The sequence below is a fragment of the Pleurodeles waltl genome, unplaced genomic scaffold (assembly GCF_031143425.1).
Source record: "Pleurodeles waltl isolate 20211129_DDA unplaced genomic scaffold, aPleWal1.hap1.20221129 scaffold_39, whole genome shotgun sequence".
In the NCBI taxonomy this organism is placed as follows: Eukaryota; Metazoa; Chordata; class Amphibia; order Caudata; family Salamandridae; genus Pleurodeles; species Pleurodeles waltl.
The window spans coordinates 5225172-5243568 of record NW_027150097.1 but is presented as its reverse complement, the minus strand read 5'-3'; the positions used below and the strand labels follow the sequence as shown (position 1 = coordinate 5243568).

Sequence of the window (18397 nt, the reverse complement as noted above, 5' to 3'; positions counted from 1 at the left end):
TCGCCGCTGAACACCTGCATTTTCAGATTCGCACCGACCCAAGGACCACCCTCAGAGGATCCCTCGTCTACCGTCCTCCCGGACCTCGGGCGACGCCATCGCCGACTTCATCTCCCCGCACGCCCTCGCCTCACCGGACTACATCCTCCTAGGCGACCTCAACTTCCATCTGGAACAAAACAACGACCCCAACACCACCACCCTGCTCGACAACCTCGCCAACCTCGGCCTCAAACAACTGGTGAACACCGCAACCCACATCGCCGGACACACGCTCGACCCTATCTTCTCCGCCAGCAAACACGTCTTCTTCAGCCACACCTCTGCCCTACACTGGACCGACCACAGCTGCGTCCACTTCACATTCCGACGCGAGACCTCCCACCTCCGCACTCAACCCACCCCTCGTCGACAGTGGAACAAGATCCCTGAAGAGCAACTCTTCTCCGCTCTCGCCGCCAACCAACCCACCCTCACCACCGACCCCAACGACGCAGCTCTCAACCTCACAAACTGGATCTCCAACTGCGCTGACAACCTTGCTCCCCTCAAACGCACGCATCGACAGACCAACACCAAAAAACCTCTCTGGTTCTCTGACACCCTCAAAGAATCAAAGAAAACTTGTCGTGCCCTTGAGAAGGCCTGGCGCAAGGACCACACCGCGGACAACATGACCGCCCTCAAGAACGCTACACGCGAACACCACCACCTGATCCGCACTGCCAAAAGGAACTTTTTCACCGACAGACTAGACAAAAACAGCCACAACAGCAGAGAACTCTTCAGCATCGTCAAAGAGTTCTCCAACCCCAGCGCCAGCGCCAACGCCGTCACGCCCTCACAGGATTTGTGCGAATCCCTCGCCACTTTCTTCCATCGCAAGATCAGCGACCTCCACGACAGCTTCGGACACCAGACCCAACCACACACCACTGAACCCGCTTCCCCGGACATCACCCTCAACAACTGGACCCACATCAACACGGAAGAAACCAAATCCATCATGAACTCTATCCACTCCGGCGCCCCTTCGGACCCCTGCCCGCACTTCATCTTTAACAAAACCGACGACATCATCGCCCCGCACCTCCAGACCGTCATCAACTCTTCTTTTTCTTCTGCTACCTTCCCCGAATGCTGGAAGCACGCTGAAGTCAACGCCCTACTAAAGAAACCTACGGCTGACCCAAGCGACCTGAAAAACTTCCGCCCCATCTCTCTTCTACCTTTCCCAGCCAAGGTAATAGAAAAGACCGTCAACAAACAGCTGACCACCTTCCTGGAAGACAACAACCTGCTCGACCCTTCACAAACCGGATTCCGAACCAACCACAGCACGGAAACCGCCCTCATCTCAGTCACAGACGACATCAGAACCCTGATGGACAACGGTGAAACAGTCGCCCTCATTCTCCTCGACCTCTCGGCTGCCTTTGACACCGTCTGTCACCGCACCCTAATCACCCGCCTACGCTCCACCGGGATCCAAGGCCAGGCCCTGGACTGGATCGCCTCCTTCCTCGCTAACCGCTCCCAAAGAGTTTACCTCCCTCCGTTTCACTCAGAACCCACCAAGATCATCTGCGGCGTACCCCAAGGCTCATCGCTCAGCCCGACACTCTTCAATGTCTACATGAGCCCCCTCGCCGACATCGTACGCAAGCACGACATCATCATCACCTCCTACGCCAACGACACCCAACTTGTACTCTCCCTCACCAAGGACCCCGCCAGCGCCAAGACCAACCTACAAGAGGGTATGAAGGACGTCGCAGATTGGATGAGGCTCAGCCGCCTAAAGCTGAACTCTGAAAAAACGGAAGTCCTCATCCTCGGCAACACCCCGTCCGCCTGGGACGACTCCTGGTGGCCCACGGCCCTCGGCACCGCACCGACCCCCGCAGACCACGCCCGCAACCTCGGCTTCATCCTGGACCCTCTTCTCACCATGACCAAGCAAGTCAACGCCGTGTCCTCCGCCTGCTTCCTCACTCTCCGCATGCTCCGCAAGATCTTCCGCTGGATCCCCGCCGACACCAGAAAAACCGTGACCCACGCCCTTGTCACGAGTCGCCTGGACTACGGCAACACCCTCTACGCCGGGACCACCGCCAAACTCCAAAACCGCCTGCAACGCATCCAAAACGCCTCGGCCCGCCTCATCCTCGACGTACCCCGCAACAGCCACATCTCCGCACACCTGAGACACCTGCATTGGCTCCCAGTCAGCAAAAGGATCACCTTCCGTCTTCTCACCCACGCACACAAAGCCCTCCACAACAAGGGACCGGAATACCTCAACAGACGCCTCAGCTTCTACGTCCCCACCCGCCCCCTCCGCTCAGCTGGCCTCGCACTTGCTGCCGTCCCTCGCACCCGCCACTCCACGGCGGGTGGGAGATCTTTCTCCTTCCTGGCGGCCAAGACCTGGAACTCCCTCCCCACCAGCCTCAGGACCACCCAGGACCACTCCGCTTTCCGGAGACTCCTAAAGACTTGGCTGTTCGAGCAGCGATAACCCCCCCTTTTCCCCCCTAGCGCCTTGAGACCCGCACGGGTGAGTAGCGCGCTTTATAAATGTTAATGATTTGATTTGATTTATAATGTCAGAAAGGGAGAAGACGACCGAGAATGCCTAAGAATGTGCGCTTACATGCTTTTAAGAACATATGTCTGGTGTTGTGACAAAACAGCAGTGACCACTTCAGCTCAGCACTTGCTTCTTCCTCTGCTGTCCCAAAATACTGTGGAATTACTAGTCTCTGCGCCTCTGACAAGGCTGCTGACATCCAATTGATGATTCGTAAGCTTGTGGGCTGTGAGTGCTTTGGCTGTGCTGCCCCCTGGCGGTCACTCTGTGAAGATACAGGTACCTGGGAACAACCCAGACTACTTCTGAGCTGCTTCTTCTTTGTGTGAACCAATCCAGTGTCAGGACTGGAGTCGGTGCTGTTAGTAGATAGAGAAGGAGTATAACTCGAGCCCCAGGAGGGCAGCCTGGAGCCTATGACAGGTGCAGGGGAGTGTCGTCAAGGAAGCAGCTGGAAGATAACTGGAGAGGGATCTGTGGGGCCATCAGTCTGGTGAGGAAACCCAGGAGTCAAGGGGTGTCCTGGGGGAGGGGCGTGGCTTTGTCTGGCTCAAGGGGAGGGGTTAGTAATAGTCAATGCAGGGACTGCTGCTGTCCTCCGTGTCCTGTGCTCTGTGTATGTGTAGAAGTTCTAAGGTTGTAAATAATGAGACCTGACAGGTTGTGGCAGAAATGATGACTTCTGGTCATTCCTTCTCTTTTGTCAGAAGTGAGGTGTCTGTTACCCCAATTGATTGTGTACTACTGAGAAGAACAATATAACTCTCAGTGTACGGAATGCAGTGTGACCTTGGGAGACACCTCACATACACTGAGCTGTATGAAGAGGTCACAGTTCCCATATGGTCTACCGGTTAGGATTCCTGGTTTTCCCCCAGGCAGCCTGGGTTCGACTCCCGGTAGGGGAAATCCATTTTTTTTTTCACTACTCAGACATTTTAATCTTTCTCCGTTTTTTTCTATAAACCTAAATGCACCTAAAGTCTTAATAAATGTCACTTGCTTTGTCTTCTGCTTCCATCTAATGCCGTCAGAGGTTTACACCGACCCCCAAATCTACTGCCCTCTCTCCCCAGCCCTTGACCTGTACATTAATACTATGAAGGGTTATTCCTTGTTTTTCTTTTATTGCACAACAAAAAGTACAGATTATATAATGAGACCAGGGCACGGAGAAAAGAAGGCAGCAATTGACTGTGGTCCCACCATGGGAAATTCGCATTTTATTACCTGCCCCGTCCATACTGTGGGTTCATCATTTGTTTTATGACATGATTCCCCTGCTGTGTTGTTTCTAGTATAAGACTTGAGCACTTTATGTGTTTTATATCATCTGTGATATTGCAGCTGCTGTTTGCAGTGTCCACATTTTGCAACCAATGGCACGTGATGCTACACACAGGTGTTGTCTACGTCCTGTGTCTGTGTGGACACCTCTCTACTCTGGCTAAACAACAGTAAGATGCACAGTGTGGACCTGACTCCACGCGGCCTTCACACCGGATAACTTACAAGGAGAGAGAAACTTACGGAAATGTACGGTGTGAAAGAACGACTTTACCAAAGTGTTAATGTATGAAATTGCCCTTTGCTTTTTTTTTGTGAGTTGCAAATGGTAACCTTTGACTAAAGCAAGTACCCAAAAATAAACAGTTTTCAGCTGGACTCATATGACTTGCATTTGCAGTGGAAGATCTGCCTGGAGCAGTATATGAGTGTGAAAAGGTCTCTAGTTTTGTCTTGAAATACCAGAGACTTCGGCGCTCTCCACCTTTCTCCTTCGACATCACATCCTGATGCTGAACAGTATTAGCACATAAATGAATAAAAAACTGGCTGACGTGTACATGCACATGTGTGCATATGTACCACAGTGCTATAGTCTGATGACATATATGTGCCAGTCTGTGGGGTCAAAGGGCAGTCAGAAGTTACTGGGCCCCAGTTGTATCAATGAGGACTGTGTACTTCCTGTGCCCTGGGGCATTCGTACTCTGGTCCTTCAAACTAGGGTGGAAGCCCCCCTTTAGCACATGACTCTCAGAATAACAAGTCAGAGCAGACATTAGTGTAACTGGGTACTCACACTTGTGAAAGGCGCAAGTGCAAGTAGTGAACTGCAACCTGACCTCACAGCATACACTTTAGACATCCTTTGTAAACACACACACATATTTTCAGTCTAACTTGTTTACATTTTACATCAATAAATATGGTAATATTTGTACTTGAAATGTTTAATTTGCCTACCTTTGGCGCATATTCCTAGTACCTTATATTTGAACTTTTCTCCATTCGGGTGTATACAATTGGTATAGGTCGCTCCCCCTGCCGCTGCAGCTCCTCCAAGTTCCCGAGTTCCTGTGTTCCTGAGACCCACCTAACTGTAAGTACCCCCCTCCTCCCAGCCCCTCGCCCTGCCCCGCGCCACTCACCTTCTCTCCTGCTCCTGCTTCTTTTCCTCCTCTCTGTCTCTTCCTCCTCGCTCCCCCTCTGCAATCTTCTTCTGTGTTCTTCTGTTCTTCTCTTCTGTTCTTCTGTTCTTCCCTTCTGTTCTTCTGTGTTCTTCCGGTCTTCTGTGTTCTTCTTCTCTGTTCTTCTCGGTGCTTCTGTGTTCTTCTTCTCGGTTCTTCTCGGTTCTTCTCTGTTCTTCTCTGTTCTTCTCTGTTCTTCTGCTCTTCCGATCTTCCGATCTTCTGTTCTTCTGTTCTTCTGTCTTCTGTTCTCCTGTCTTCGGCTCTTCTACCTCCTCCGTCTTCTTCCCCCGAGCCTGCCCTCCTGCTCCTTCCTCATCCCCCTCCCTCACTCGCCTCCCCCTCTCTCACCCCTAGCTAACCCGTTCGCTATCTACCTCCCTCACTCCTCCTATCTTCCTATCTCTCTATCTCTCTAGCTCCCTATCTCACTATCTAACTCCCCCACTCTCCACCTCCTCCTACCTACCTATCTGTCTATCTATCTATTTCCCTATCTATCGACTTCTCTATCTATTTTCTCTATCTATTTCTCTATCTCTCCCCCCCTCCCGCCACCCCCTCTACTACCTATCTCCCTATCCTCTCACTCTACCTCTCTCCCTCACCCACCTCTACAACCCCCCCTCCCCTATCTTCACAACCCTACTCCTATCTCTCTCCCTAATCTCCAAACCTCCTAACACTCACCCTCCTCCACCCTAAACCCCCTCCCCCAGCTCCTCTCACTCTACCTGTCCCCCCCCCCCCTCGCGCTTTCCCGCCGCGACCTCCTGCACGCCCCGCCCCCCAGCTCCCATTCGCCCCCAGCTGACCCCTCCCCCCCCCTCCTACCTCTTATGGCGGCCGCTGCGCGACAGTGGTAGCGACCCTTGACCCAAGGGTAGGTCGCTCCCCCTGCCGCTGCAGCTCCTCCAAGTTCCCAAGTTCCTGTGTTCCTGAGACCCACCTAACTGTAAGTACCCCCCTCCTCCCAGCCCCTCGCCCTGCCCCGCGCCACTCACCTTCTCTCCTGCTCCTGCTTCTTTTCCTCCTCTCTGTCTCTTCCTCCTCGCTCCCCCTCTGCAATCTTCTTCTGTGTTCTTCTGTTCTTCTCTTCTGTTCTTCTGTTCTTCTGTGTTCTTCCGGTCTTCTGTGTTCTTCTTCTCTGTTCTTCTCGGTGCTTCTGTGTTCTTCCTCTCGGTTCTTCTCTGTTCTTCTCTGTTCTTCTCTGTTCTTCTCTGTTCTTCTGTCTTCTGTTCTTCTGTTCTTCTGTCTTCTGTTCTCCTGTCTTCGGCTCTTCTACCTCCTCCGTCTTCTTCCCCCGAGCCTGCCCTCCTGCTCCTTCCTCATCCCCCTCCCTCACTCGCCTCCCCCTCTCTCACCCCTAGCTAACCCGTTCGCTATCTACCTCCCTCACTCCTCCTATCTTCCTATCTCTCTAGCTCCCTATCTCACTATCTAACTCCCCCACTCTCCACCTCCTCCTACCTACCTATCTGTCTATCTATCTATTTCCCTATCTATCGACTTCTCTATCTATTTTCTCTATCTATTTCTCTATCTCTCCCCCCCTCCCGCCACCCCCTCTACTACCTATCTCCCTATCCTCTCACTCTACCTCTCTCCCTCACCCACCTCTACAACCCCCCCTCCCCTATCTTCACAACCCTACTCCTATCTCTCTCCCTAATCTCCAAACCTCCTAACACTCACCCTCCTCCACCCTAAACCCCCTCCCCCAGCTCCTCTCACTCTACCTGTCCCCCCCCTCCCTCGCGCTTTCCCGCCGCGACCTCCTGCACGCCCCCGCCCCCCAGCTCCCATTCGCCCCCAGCTGACCCCTCCCCCCCCCTCCTACCTCTTATGGCGGCCGCTGCGCGACAGTGGTAGCGACCCTTGACCCAAGGGTAGGTCGCTCCCCCTGCCGCTGCAGCTCCTCCAAGTTCCCGAGTTCCTGTGTTCCTGAGACCCACCTAACTGTAAGTACCCCCCTCCTCCCAGCCCCTCGCCCTGCCCCGCGCCACTCACCTTCTCTCCTGCTCCTGCTTCTTTTCCTCCTCTCTGTCTCTTCCTCCTCGCTCCCCCTCTGCAATCTTCTTCTGTGTTCTTCTGTTCTTCTCTTCTGTTCTTCTGTTCTTCCCTTCTGTTCTTCTGTGTTCTTCCGGTCTTCTGTGTTCTTCTTCTCTGTTCTTCTCGGTGCTTCTGTGTTCTTCTTCTCGGTTCTTCTCTGTTCTTCTCTGTTCTTCTCTGTTCTTCTCTGTTCTTCTGCTCTTCCGATCTTCCGATCTTCTGTTCTTCTGTTCTTCTGTCTTCTGTTCTCCTGTCTTCGGCTCTTCTACCTCCTCCGTCTTCTTCCCCCGAGCCTGCCCTCCTGCTCCTTCCTCATCCCCCTCCCTCACTCGCCTCCCCCTCTCTCACCCCTAGCTAACCCGTTCGCTATCTACCTCCCTCACTCCTCCTATCTTCCTATCTCTCTAGCTCCCTATCTCACTATCTAACTCCCCCACTCTCCACCTCCTCCTACCTACCTATCTGTCTATCTATCTATTTCCCTATCTATCGACTTCTCTATCTATTTTCTCTATCTATTTCTCTATCTCTCCCCCCTCCCGCCACCCCCTCTACTACCTATCTCCCTATCCTCTCACTCTACCTCTCTCCCTCACCCACCTCTACAACCCCCCCTCCCCTATCTTCACAACCCTACTCCTATCTCTCTCCCTAATCTCCAAACCTCCTAACACTCACCCTCCTCCACCCTAAACCCCCTCCCCCAGCTCCTCTCACTCTACCTGTCCCCCCCCTCCCTCGCGCTTTCCCGCCGCGACCTCCTGCACGCCCCCGCCCCCCAGCTCCCATTCGCCCCCAGCTGACCCCTCCCCCCCCCTCCTACCTCTTATGGCGCCCGTCCGCGCCTGGCCCGCGCCCAGCGCCACGACCCCTGGTCCCCAGCTCCCCCAAGCCCCGCTGATCCGCTACGACCCCACCACCCTCCACGCCCTCAACCCAGGGCGCTCCAAAACCTGCTTCCTAGCTCACCCCAAACGCACCCATGGACCCTTCGCCTGCAACTCCTGCAAACGCATCTTCCACCACGCAACTACCACGACCACAAGCCCACGCGCCATCAACCACCTCAAGTGCATCCTGATCAACGCTCGTTCCGTCCACAAGCACGCCTTTGAACTTTGGGACCTCCTGGACTCCACAGCCCCGGACGTCGCCTTCATCACGGAGACATGGATGAACGCCTCCTCTGCTCCAGACATCGCTACCCGCCATCCCCGAAGGCTACAAGATCTCCAGAAAAGACCGCACCAACCAAGTAGGAGGAGGTGTCGCCATCATCTTCAAAGACTCCATCAGCGTCACCACCTCCACCGAAGACCCCCCCCTCGCCGCTGAACACCTGCATTTTCAGATTCGCACCGACCCAAGGACCACCCTCAGAGGATCCCTCGTCTACCGTCCTCCCGGACCTCGCGCCTCTTTCAGCGACGCCATCGCCGACTTCATCTCCCCGCACGCCCTCGCCTCACCGGACTACATCCTCCTAGGCGACCTCAACTTCCATCTGGAACAAAACAACGACCCCAACACCACCACCCTGCTCGACAACCTCGCCAACCTCGGCCTCAAACAACTGGTGAACACCGCCACCCACATCGCCGGACACACGCTCGACCCTATCTTCTCCGCCAGCAAACACGTCTTCTTCAGCCACACCTCTGCCCTACACTGGACCGACCACAGCTGCGTCCACTTCACATTCCGACGCGAGACCTCCCACCTCCGCACTCAACCCACCCCTCGTCGACAGTGGAACAAGATCCCTGAAGAGCAACTCTTCTCCGCTCTCGCCGCCAACCAACCCACCCTCACCACCGACCCCAACGACGCAGCTCTCAACCTCACAAACTGGATCTCCAACTGCGCTGACAACCTTGCTCCCCTCAAACGCACGCATCGACAGACCAACACCAAAAAACCTCTCTGGTTCTCTGACACCCTCAAAGAATCAAAGAAAACTTGTCGTGCCCTTGAGAAGGCCTGGCGCAAGGACCACACCGCGGACAACATGACCGCCCTCAAGAACGCTACACGCGAACACCACCACCTGATCCGCACTGCCAAAAGGAACTTTTTCACCGACAGACTAGACAAAAACAGCCACAACAGCAGAGAACTCTTCAGCATCGTCAAAGAGTTCTCCAACCCCAGCGCCAGCGCCAACGCCGTCACGCCCTCACAGGATTTGTGCGAATCCCTCGCCACTTTCTTCCATCGCAAGATCAGCGACCTCCACGACAGCTTCGGACACCAGACCCAACCACACACCACTGAACCCGCTTCCCCGGACATCACCCTCAACAACTGGACCCACATCAACACGGAAGAAACCAAATCCATCATGAACTCTATCCACTCCGGCGCCCCTTCGGACCCCTGCCCGCACTTCATCTTTAACAAAGCCGACGACATCATCGCCCCGCACCTCCAGACCGTCATCAACTCTTCTTTTTCTTCTGCTACCTTCCCCGAATGCTGGAAGCACGCTGAAGTCAACGCCCTACTAAAGAAACCTACGGCTGACCCAAGCGACCTGAAAAACTTCCGCCCCATCTCTCTTCTACCTTTCCCAGCCAAGGTAATAGAAAAGACCGTCAACAAACAGCTGACCACCTTCCTGGAAGACAACAACCTGCTCGACCCTTCACAAACCGGATTCCGAACCAACCACAGCACGGAAACCGCCCTCATCTCAGTCACAGACGACATCAGAACCCTGATGGACAACGGTGAAACAGTCGCCCTCATTCTCCTCGACCTCTCGGCTGCCTTTGACACCGTCTGTCACCGCACCCTAATCACCCGCCTACGCTCCACCGGGATCCAAGGCCAGGCCCTGGACTGGATCGCCTCCTTCCTCGCTAACCGCTCCCAAAGAGTTTACCTCCCTCCGTTTCACTCAGAACCCACCAAGATCATCTGCGGCGTACCCCAAGGCTCATCGCTCAGCCCGACACTCTTCAATGTCTACATGAGCCCCCTCGCCGACATCGTACGCAAGCACGACATCATCATCACCTCCTACGCCAACGACACCCAACTTGTACTCTCCCTCACCAAGGACCCCGCCAGCGCCAAGACCAACCTACAAGAGGGTATGAAGGACGTCGCAGATTGGATGAGGCTCAGCCGCCTAAAGCTGAACTCTGAAAAAACGGAAGTCCTCATCCTCGGCAACACCCCGTCTGCCTGGGACGACTCCTGGTGGCCCACGGCCCTCGGCACCGCACCGACCCCCGCAGACCACGCCCGCAACCTCGGCTTCATCCTGGACCCTCTTCTCACCATGACCAAGCAAGTCAACGCCGTGTCCTCCGCCTGCTTCCTCACTCTCCGCATGCTCCGCAAGATCTTCCGCTGGATCCCCGCCGACACCAGAAAAACCGTGACCCATGCCCTTGTCACGAGTCGCCTGGACTACGGCAACACCCTCTACGCCGGGACCACCGCCAAACTCCAAAACCGCCTGCAACGCATCCAAAACGCCTCGGCCCGCCTCATCCTCGACGTACCCCGCAACAGCCACATCTCCGCACACCTGAGACACCTGCATTGGCTCCCAGTCAGCAAAAGGATCACCTTCCGTCTTCTCACCCACGCACACAAAGCCCTCCACAACAAGGGACCGGAATACCTCAACAGACGCCTCAGCTTCTACGTCCCCACCCGCCCCCTCCGCTCAGCTGGCCTCGCACTTGCTGCCGTCCCTCGCACCCGCCGCTCCACGGCGGGTGGGAGATCTTTCTCCTTCCTGGCGGCCAAGACCTGGAACTCCCTCCCCACCAGCCTCAGGACCACCCAGGACCACTCCGCTTTCCGGAGACTCCTAAAGACTTGGCTGTTCGAGCAGCGATAACCCCCCCTTTTCCCCCCTAGCGCCTTGAGACCCGCACGGGTGAGTAGCGCGCTTTATAAATGTTAATGATTTGATTTGATTTATAATGTCAGAAAGGGAGAAGACGACCGAGAATGCCTAAGAATGTGCGCTTACATGCTTTTAAGAACATATGTCTGGTGTTGTGACAAAACAGCAGTGACCACTTCAGCTCAGCACTTGCTTCTTCCTCTGCTGTCCCAAAATACTGTGGAATTACTAGTCTCTGCGCCTCTGACAAGGCTGCTGACATCCAATTGATGATTCGTAAGCTTGTGGGCTGTGAGTGCTTTGGCTGTGCTGCCCCCTGGCGGTCACTCTGTGAAGATACAGGTACCTGGGAACAACCCAGACTACTTCTGAGCTGCTTCTTCTTTGTGTGAACCAATTCAGTGTCAGGACTGGAGTCGGTGCTGTTAGTAGATAGAGAAGGAGTATAACTCGAGCCCCAGGAGGGCAGCCTGGAGCCTATGACAGGTGCAGGGGAGTGTCGTCAAGGAAGCAGCTGGAAGATAACTGGAGAGGGATCTGTGGGGCCATCAGTCTGGTGAGGAAACCCAGGAGTCAAGGGGTGTCCTGGGGGAGGGGCGTGGCTTTGTCTGGCTCAAGGGGAGGGGTTAGTAATAGTCAATGCAGGGACTGCTGCTGTCCTCCGTGTCCTGTGCTCTGTGTATGTGTAGAAGTTCTAAGGTTGTAAATAATGAGACCTGACAGGTTGTGGCAGAAATGATGACTTCTGGTCATTCCTTCTCTTTTGTCAGAAGTGAGGTGTCTGTTACCCCAATTGATTGTGTACTACTGAGAAGAACAATATAACTCTCAGTGTACGGAATGCAGTGTGACCTTGGGAGACACCTCACATACACTGAGCTGTATGAAGAGGTCACAGTTCCCATATGGTCTAGCGGTTAGGATTCCTGGTTTTTACACAGGCGGCCCGGGTTCGACTCCCGGTATGGGAAATCCATTTTTTTTTCACTACTCAGACATTTTAATCTTTCTCAGTTTTTTTCTATAAACCTAAATGCACCTAAAGTCTTAATAAATGTCACTTGCTTTGTCTTCTGCTTCCATCTAATGCCGTCAGAGGTTTACACCGACCCCCAAATCTACTGCCCTCTCTCCCCAGCCCTTGACCTGTACATTAATACTATGAAGGGTTATTCCTTGTTTTTCTTTTATTGCACAACAAAAAGTACAGATTATATAATGAGACCAGGGCACGGAGAAAAGAAGGCAGCAATTGACTGTGGTCCCACCATGGGAAATTCGCATTTTATTACCTGCCCCGTCCATACTGTGGGTTCATCATTTGTTTTATGACATGATTCCCCTGCTGTGTTGTTTCTAGTATAAGACTTGAGCACTTTATGTGTTTTATATCATCTGTGATATTGCAGCTGCTGTTTGCAGTGTCCACATTTTGCAACCAATGGCACGTGATGCTACACACAGGTGTTGTCTACGTCCTGTGTCTGTGTGGACACCTCTCTACTCTGGCTAAACAACAGTAAGATGCACAGTGTGGACCTGACTCCACGCGGCCTTCACACCGGATAACTTACAAGGAGAGAGAAACTTACGGAAATGTACGGTGTGAAAGAACGACTTTACCAAAGTGTTAATGTATGAAATTGCCCTTTGCTTTTTTTTTGTGAGTTGCAAATGGTAACCTTTGACTAAAGCAAGTACCCAAAAATAAACAGTTTTCAGCTGGACTCATATGACTTGCATTTGCAGTGGAAGATCTGCCTGGAGCAGTATATGAGTGTGAAAAGGTCTCTAGTTTTGTCTTGAAATACCAGAGACTTCGGCGCTCTCCACCTTTCTCCTTCGACATCACATCCTGATGCTGAACAGTATTAGCACATAAATGAATAAAAAACTGGCTGACGTGTACATGCACATGTGTGCATATGTACCACGGTGCTATAGTCTGATGACATATATGTGCCAGTCAGTGGGGTCAAAGGGCAGTCAGAAGTTACTGGGCCACAGTTGTATCAATGAGGACTGTGTACTTCCTGTGCCCTGGGGCATTCGTACTCTGGTCCTTCAAACTAGGGTGGAAGCCCCCCTTTAGCACATGACTCTCAGAATAACAAGTCAGAGCAGACATTAGTGTAACTGGGTACTCACACTTGTGAAAGGCGCAAGTGCAAGTAGTGAACTGCAACCTGACCTCACAGCATACACTTTAGACATCCTTTGTAAACACACACACATATTTTCAGTCTAACTTGTTTACATTTTACATCAATAAATATGGTAATATTTGTACTTGAAATGTTTAATTTGCCTACCTTTGGCGCATATTCCTAGTACCTTATATTTTAACTTTTCTCCATTCGGGTGTATACAATTGGTATAATGTCAGAAAGGGAGAAGACGACCGAGAATGCCTAAGAATGTGCGCTTACATGCTTTTAAGAACATATGTCTGGTGTTGTGACAAAACAGCAGTGACCACTTCAGCTCAGCACTTGCTTCTTCCTCTGCTGTCCCAAAATACTGTGGAATTACTAGTCTCTGCGCCTCTGACAAGGCTGCTGACATCCAATTGATGATTCGTAAGCTTGTGGGCTGTGAGTGCTTTGGCTGTGCTGCCCCCTGGCGGTCACTCTGTGAAGATGCAGGTACCTGGGAACAACCCAGACTACTTCTGAGCTGCTTCTTCTTTGTGTGAACCAATCCAGTGTCAGGACTGGAGTCGGTGCTGTTAGTAGATAGAGAAGGAGTATAACTCGAGCCCCAGGAGGGCAGCCTGGAGCCTATGACAGCTGCAGGGGAGTGTCGTCAAGGAAGCAGCTGGAAGATAACTGGAGAGGGGTCTGTGGGGCCATCAGTCTGGTGAGGAAACCCAGGAGTCAAGGGGTGTCCTGGGGGAGGGGCGTGGCTTTGTCTGGCTCAAGGGGAGGGGTTAGTAATAGTCAATGCAGGGACTGCTGCTGTCCTCCGTGTCCTGGGCTCTGTGTATGTGTAGAAGTTCTAAGGTTGTAAATAATGAGACCTGACAGATTGTGGCAGAAATGATGACTTCTGGTCATTCCTTCTCTTTTGTCAGAAGTGAGGTGTCTGTTACCCCAATTGATTGTGTACTACTGAGAAGAACAATATAACTCTCAGTGTACGGAATGCAGTGTGACCTTGGGAGACACCTCACATACACTGAGCTGTACGAAGAGGTCACAGTTCCCATATGGTCTACCGGTTAGGATTCCTGGTTTTCACCCAGGCAGCCCGGGTTCGACTCCCGGTATGGGAAATCCATTTTTTTTTTCACTACTCAGACATTTTAATCTTTCTCAGTTTTTTTCTATAAACCTAAATGCACCTAAAGTCTTAATAAATGTCACTTGCTTTGTCTTCTGCTTCCATCTAATGCCGTCAGAGGTTTACACCGACCCCCAAATCTACTGCCCTCTCTCCCCAGCCCTTGACCTGTACATTAATACTATGAAGGGTTATTCCTTGTTTTTCTTTTATTGCACAACAAAAAGTACAGATTATACAATGAGACCAGGGCACGGAGAAAAGAAGGCAGCAATTGACTGTGGTCCCACCATGGGAAATTCGCATTTTATTACCTGCCCCGTCCATACTGTGGGTTCATCATTTGTTTTATGACATGATTCCCCTGCTGTGTTGTTTCTAGTATAAGACTTGAGCACTTTATGTGTTTTATATCATCTGTGATATTGCAGCTGCTGTTTGCAGTGTCCACATTTTGCAACCAATGGCACGTGATGCTACACACAGGTGTTGTCTACGTCCTGTGTCTGTGTGGACACCTCTCTGCTCTGGCTACACAACAGTAAGATGCACAGTGTGGACCTGACTCCATGTGGCCTTCACACCGGATAACTTACAAGGAGAGAGAAACTTACGGAAATGTACGGTGTGAAAGAACGACTTTACCAAAGTGTTAATGTATGAAATTGCCCTTTGCTTTTTTTTTGTGAGTTGCAAATGGTAACCTTTGACTAAAGCAAGTACCCAAAAATAAACAGTTTTCAGCTGGACTCATATGACTTGCATTTGCAGTGGAAGATCTGCCTGGAGCAGTATATGAGTGTGAAAAGGTCTCTAGTTTTGTCTTGAAATACCAGAGACTTCGGCACTCTCCACCTTTCTCCTTCGACATCACATCCTGATGCTGAACAGTATTAGCACATAAATGAATAAAAAACTGGCTGACGTGTACATGCACATGTGTGCATATGTACCACGGTGCTATAGTCTGATGACATATATGTGCCAGTCTGTGGGGTCAAAGGGCAGTCAGAAGTTACTGGGCCACAGTTGTATCAATGAGGACTGTGTACTTCCTGTGCCCTGGGGCATTCGTACTCTGGTCCTTCAAACTAGGGTGGAAGCCCCCCTTTAGCATATGACTCTCAGAATAACAAGTCAGAGCAGACATTAGTGTAACTGGGTACTCACGCTTGTGAAAGGCGCAAGTGCAAGTAGTGAACTGCAACCTGACCTCACAGCATACACTTTAGACTTCCTTTGTAAACACACACACATATTTTCAGTCTAACTTGTTTACATTTTACATCAATAAATATGGTAATATTTGTACTTGAAATGTTTAATTTGCCTACCTTTGGCGCATATTCCTAGTACCTTATATTTGAACTTTTCTCCATTCGGGTGTATACAATTGGTATAATGTCAGAAAGGGAGAAGACGACCGAGAATGCCTAAGAATGTGCGCTTACATGCTTTTAAGAACATATGTCTGGTGTTGTGACAAAACAGCAGTGACCACTTCAGCTCAGCACTTGCTTCTTCCTCTGCTGTCACAAAATACTGTGGAATTACTAGTCTCTGCGCCTCTGACAAGGCTGCTGACATCCAATTGATGATTCGTAGGCTTGTGGGCTGTGAGTGCTTTGGCTGTGCTGCCCCCTGGCGGTCACTCTGTGAAGATGCAGGTACCTGGGAACAACCCAGACTACTTCTGAGCTGCTTCTTCTTTGTGTGAACCAATCCAGTGTCAGGACTGGAGTCGGTGCTGTTAGTAGATAGGTAGATAGAGAAGGAGTATAACTCGAGCCCCAGGAGGGCAGCCTGGAGCCTATGACAGGTGCAGGGGAGTGTCGTCAAGGAAGCAGCTGGAAGATAACTGGAGAGGGGTCTGTGGGGCCATCAGTCTGGTGAGGAAACCCAGGAGTCAAGGGGTGTCCTGGGGGAGGGGCGTGGCTTTGTCTGGCTCAAGGGGAGGGGTTAGTAATAGTCAATGCAGGGACTGCTGCTGTCCTCCGTGTCCTGGGCTCTGTGTATGTGTAGAAGTTCTAAGGTTGTAAATAATGAGACCTGACAGGTTGTGGCAGAAATGATGACTTCTGGTCATTCCTTCTCTTTTGTCAGAAGTGAGGTGTCTGTTACCCCAATTGATTGTGTACTACTGAGAAGAACAATATAACTCTCAGTGTACGGAATGCATTGTGACCTTGGGAGACACCTCACATACACTGAGCTGTATGAAGAGGTCACAGTTCCCATATGGTCTAGCGGTTAGGATTCCTGGTTTTCACCCAGGCGGCCCGGGTTCGACTCCCGGTATGGAAAATCCATTTTTTTTTCACTACTCAGACATTTTAATCTTTCTCAGTTTTTTTCTATAAACCTAAATGCACCTAAAGTTTTAATAAATGTCACTTGCTTTGTCTTCTGCTTCCATCTAATGCCGTCAGAAGTTTACACCGACCCCCAAATCTACTGCCCTCTCTCCCCAGCCCTTGACCTGTACATTAATACTATGAAGGGTTATTCCTTGTTTTTCTTTTATTGCACAACAAAAAGTACAGATTATATAATGAGACCAGGGCACGGAGAAAAGAAGGCAGCAATTGACTGTGGTCACACCATGGGAAATTCGCATTTTATTACCTGCCCCGTCCATACTGTGGGTTCATCATTTGTTTTATGACATGATTCCCCTGCTGTGTTGTTTCTAGTATAAGACTTGAGCACTTTATGTGTTTTATATCATCTGTGATATTGCAGCTGCTGTTTGCAGTGTCCACATTTTGCAACCAATGGCACGTGATGCTACACACAGGTGTTGTCTACGTCCTGTGTCTGTGTGGACACCTCTCTACTCTGGCTACACAACAGTAAGATGCACAGTGTGGACCTGACTCCACGCGGCCTTCACACCGGATAACTTACAAGGATAGAGAAACTTACGGAAATGTACGGTGTGAAAGAACGACTTTACCAAAGTGTTAATGTATGAAATTGCCCTTTGCTTTTTTTTTGTGAGTTGCAAATGGTAACCTTTGACTAAAGCAAGTACCCAAAAATAAACAGTTTTCAGCTGGACTCATATGACTTGCATTTGCAGTGGAAGATCTGCCTGGAGCAGTATATGAGTGTGAAAAGGTCTCTAGTTTTGTCTTGAAATACCAGAGACTTCGGCGCTCTCCACCTTTCTCCTTCGACATCACATCCTGATGCTGAACAGTATTAGCACATAAATGAATAAAAAACTGGCTGACGTGTACATGCACATGTGTGCATATGTACCACGGTGCTATAGTCTGATGACATATATGTGCCAGTCAGTGGGGTCAAAGGGCAGTCAGAAGTTACTGGGCCACAGTTGTATCAATGAGGACTGTGTACTTCCTGTGCCCTGGGGCATTCGTACTCTGGTCCTTCAAACTAGGGTGGAAGCCCCCCTTTAGCACATGACTCTCAGAATAACAAGTCAGAGCAGACATTAGTGTAACTGGGTACTCACACTTGTGAAAGGCGCAAGTGCAAGTAGTGAACTGCAACCTGACCTCACAGCATACACTTTAGACATCCTTTGTAAACACACACACATATTTTCAGTCTAACTTGTTTACATTTTACATCAATAAATATGGTAATATTTGTACTTGAAATGTTTAATTTGCCTACCTTTGGCGCATATTCCTAGTACCTTATATTTTAACTTTTCTCCATTCGGGTGTATACAATTGGTATAATGTGAGAAAGGGAGAAGACGACCGAGAATGCCTAAGAATGTGCGCTTACATGCTTTTAAGAACATATGTCTGGTGTTGTGACAAAACAGCAGTGACCACTTCAGCTCAGCACTTGCTTCTTCCTCTGCTGTCCCAAAATACTGTGGAATTACTAGTCTCTGCGCCTCTGACAAGGCTGCTGACATCCAATTGATGATTCGTAAGCTTGTGGGCTGTGAGTGCTTTGGCTGTGTTGCCCCCTGGCGGTCACTCTGTGAAGATGCAGGTACCTGGGAACAACCCAGACTACTTCTGAGCTGCTTCTTCTTTGTGTGAACCAATCCAGTGTCAGGACTGGAGTCGGTGCTGTTAGTAGATAGAGAAGGAGTATAACTCGAGCCCCAGGAGGGCAGCCTGGAGCCTATGACAGCTTCCGGGG

General features: G+C 51.1%; 3 non-coding genes across 3 annotated transcripts; all 3 read left to right on the top strand.

Moving 5' to 3' along the window:
• Positions 1–11883: 11883 nt before the first annotated feature.
• On the top strand, positions 11884–11955 carry TRNAK-UUU (transfer RNA lysine (anticodon UUU)). The gene has a single exon. It is a non-coding gene; the product is annotated as a tRNA-Lys (tRNA).
• A 2231-nt stretch (positions 11956–14186) lies between these two features.
• TRNAE-UUC (transfer RNA glutamic acid (anticodon UUC)) lies at positions 14187–14258 on the top strand. The gene has a single exon. It is a non-coding gene; the product is annotated as a tRNA-Glu (tRNA).
• A 2240-nt stretch (positions 14259–16498) lies between these two features.
• On the top strand, positions 16499–16570 carry TRNAE-UUC (transfer RNA glutamic acid (anticodon UUC)). Its single transcript has one exon. It is a non-coding gene; the product is annotated as a tRNA-Glu (tRNA).
• Positions 16571–18397: the final 1827 nt, after the last annotated feature.